The sequence below is a fragment of the Hylobates moloch genome, unplaced genomic scaffold (assembly GCF_009828535.3).
Source record: "Hylobates moloch isolate HMO894 unplaced genomic scaffold, HMol_V3 SCAFFOLD_17, whole genome shotgun sequence".
NCBI lineage: Eukaryota > Metazoa > Chordata > Mammalia > Primates > Hylobatidae > Hylobates > Hylobates moloch.
In genome coordinates, this window is record NW_026652292.1 from 39,244,158 (window position 1) to 39,247,419 (window position 3,262).

At 48.6% G+C, this 3,262-nt stretch overlaps 1 pseudogene; it reads left to right on the forward strand.

The window, feature by feature from the left end:
- Positions 1-960: 960 nt before the first annotated feature.
- LOC116456752 (uncharacterized) lies at positions 961-3,031 on the forward strand (annotated as a pseudogene).
- Positions 3,032-3,262: the final 231 nt, after the last annotated feature.

Consider the following 3,262-nt stretch of genomic DNA (forward strand, 5'->3'; position numbering starts at 1 on the left):
TAAATGCACCAAAATTAGTACACAAATGAAAAACGATAAAATTTTAGAAAGCACATAGAACCAAAACAAACCGTAATAATTCCGTCGGAAAAACAGCAAGAAAAGAAACCGAAATGAAACTGACACTAAGCAAACCGTACAGAGAATTAGCCCTACAGATCGCAGGGATTAAAGAGCGCTTCAGGGGCCAAGAACCATCTGTGTCTGGGAAATGAGCATTGGTGCTACCAGGAAACAGTCCGCTAGGGCTCGGCACTACTAAGGACCTCGCTAACAATAATTTGGCGGCGCTAGGACTCAGCAAGAACAGACACCCAGCGGATTGCCCTGGTGATGCCAAACATGTCCATAAATGGTGCTGCTAGAAAGAAACTGCGGGCTCTTAGATAGGAGTCCTGTCTGGAGAAATGAGCTGACTGTGTTTAAGTGTGTTGTGACAGAAAAAATGTGTTGTGGCATCTTACTGTGTTTTAAGTCCTTTAATATGTTTTAACCCGTTGTAATGTGTTGTGAGAGAAAAAGCCCCGGCTAACGGTACTATGGAATTACTAGAGAGCACAGCGGCTGGGTGCAGTCACCGGTCTGCACCGTAAAAAGGGGTTCAGGAAGTTCCTACGAGACATTAGCGTTGCTAGGACCCAGAAAGAGACAGCACAGAGAATTTACGGGCCCCGAGAACGTGAAACGGCCTGTTGGGCGCTAAGAACGGTGCACCAACTGAGAAAACGCCCAGTGGGCGCTACTGGCAAAAGTGCTGACGCAAAACCGACAGCTTCGCATAAGAAGCGGAGTCGCCAGACAGAACCCGGAAACTGGCAGCAGCAAGGCTGAGACCGAGATCGGCTCCCCGCGTCCTGAGCATGCAAGTCAAGGAGCACGAAGCTGAGACATTTAAAATCAGTAGAAAAAAATACATAACATTTAAATAGAAATACAATTTAAAAATAATAGAAGCCTAAAATGCAAACAGAAATGAAAGGCAAGCACATCGGTAATGTCGTTCTCAGAGCAAGACACAAAAAGACAATTAAAAAATAAGCAAAAATTACTGAGAACCATTCCTACAAAGAAGAAATTACAAATGTTTGTAATGCAGTCCTACGACTAGGATATCCCTATCCGATCTAAACCGGTACATGTTACACCTAGGTCTAAATATCCTACCAAATAAAATAAATAAATAAATAACAGTCATGGTTAAACCTGTTTAGCTTAGACTATAAAATGGTAGAAAAAAAAGTCGCTTTCGGCGGGACTTGCTGTTGTCAAACGGGGCTTGGCAAAACTGAAAAATCGCCTTTGCCTGCATTTCCTGATTTCCAGGGGAGTTTAAAAAACACAAGCCTAGCTAAGGCGGGACCCGCTATTGTGAAACCAAACTTAGTATAAGAGCTCCCAGGCCCTGCTAAACTGGTCACCGCCAAGCCAAAAAAAAAAAATCGCATTCGCTGGTACCCAGATTACAGGAGTTAAATGTCTCCTGCGCAGCTAAAGCAGAGCTTACTAGTAGGAAACCAGAACTTGCAATGACTAAGAAACTTGAGGCAGAGCTAACCCGGGGTTGTTAGGATTAGAGTTCCGAGGCTACAGGAAAACCGGAATTGCTGAGATCTGAGTCACAGGGTGACTCAGCCTCGTTACGATGAAACAGTAACTTCCTACTACCTAGAAATCGCAGCCACCAGACCGCTGTTTGTCCTAAGTCGGAACTTGCTTGGGCTGAGAAATCATACTGTGACTATTCCACGACTTGAACAAGGGGTAGAAATCGCAGGCACCGCGAAATAGAAACTTGCTAGGACCAAGAAGCCAACGACGCCCGAAACCGTGGGGTCCTGTCACAGAAACCCCAGCAGCGCAGCCACCGGACTGGGTTCTGGAGGCCGAGCCGGAGTCCGTGCGGCGGCGCTGGGAAGAGACGGCGCCCCGGCAGCTCCCCTGCCACCGGCCCCGAGGAGCGGCTGGCTCCCCCAGCCCAGCGCCGCCGCCGCCCGGTAACTCCAGGCTCGGCGCAACTGGGGCAGCTGCGACTCCGAATCCCTCACATCTGCAACCTGGGTGCTGCGGCCACTGAGAAAACGGAGGCGCAGACCGACGAGCTGTGCCGCGACCAAGACACCTCGGCTGGCGAAATGGCGGTGCCGGGAGCCTGCGAGTGACGCCAGCCGGCGGGGTTGTCAAGGTCAACATTCGTTTTGGCGCAGCCAATGGCGCCGTCACCAGGAAACCATCGACTCTGAGAATAAAGAGAGGTTCGGCCACGGAGAAACTCCGTACGACAAGGGCTGTGACAGAAAAACCGCCGACTCGGTGCCACTGGCAAAACAGCCGATGGAAACCCCGGGCGTTGCGACCGTGACGCCGGCACTAGAGGGTCTTGGATGGAGAAAGCGGCGCACGGAGACCAGGAAACTATGTGTAGCACAACTAGCAGAAAACCGTCTGGTCGGCCATCCGGGAGAAAGCGCGGATAAGAAACAGGCGACTTCGTGCTGAGAATTGCTTAAACCCAGGAGGCGGAGGTTGCAGTGAGCCAAGATGGCACCACTGCACTCCAGGCTGGGCAACAGAGCAAGACTCCATCTCAAACAAAACAAAACGACATGAGAGAAAAACGTCAACCTGTACACCTCTTTATGACAGAACAACACAGAAAGAGAAAGACAAAGAAAAGACTACTCTAGGAGGAAATGGATGAAACAATATGATTCTTACCACAAAGTACCAGAAAGTACACCAGAGTCAATACACCAGCACCGGTCACACAAATCCTTTTCTCCCATCAGTCAAGATTTTGGACAGGAAAAATGAACAAAGAGTGATATTTACTGTCTACTTGACCAAATTCCACAGAGAGGGGCCTGGAATCTGACTGGTAAGAAATTCTTATCCTTAGGCTGGCTGATTAGCTCCTGGTTTTCCTTAACTGTGGGCTTCCAAAAGAGCCAACCTTTGGGTTCCTGCTTACAACACCAAATTTCTAGGGGCCAAGGGAAATCTTTCTCTTAGCACTCTGAAAGTTTGTTGTAAAATCGACTCACGAAAACAGAAGATTAACAGGGGACAAAATGTATGATTGCCCAACCCCCCAGTGAGGTGCAGGAGCTTGTATACCATCTTGAGGTTACAGAAAGAAGTGGATCATGGCAGAACTGGTTACAGGAGGGAGAGAAGATGAGGTCTGCTAGCAATGGTAGTCTTGTTATGTACATGAAACCTCACAGATAGCATCCCTCAGGGAACTGTGTCCTTAAGACCTTTA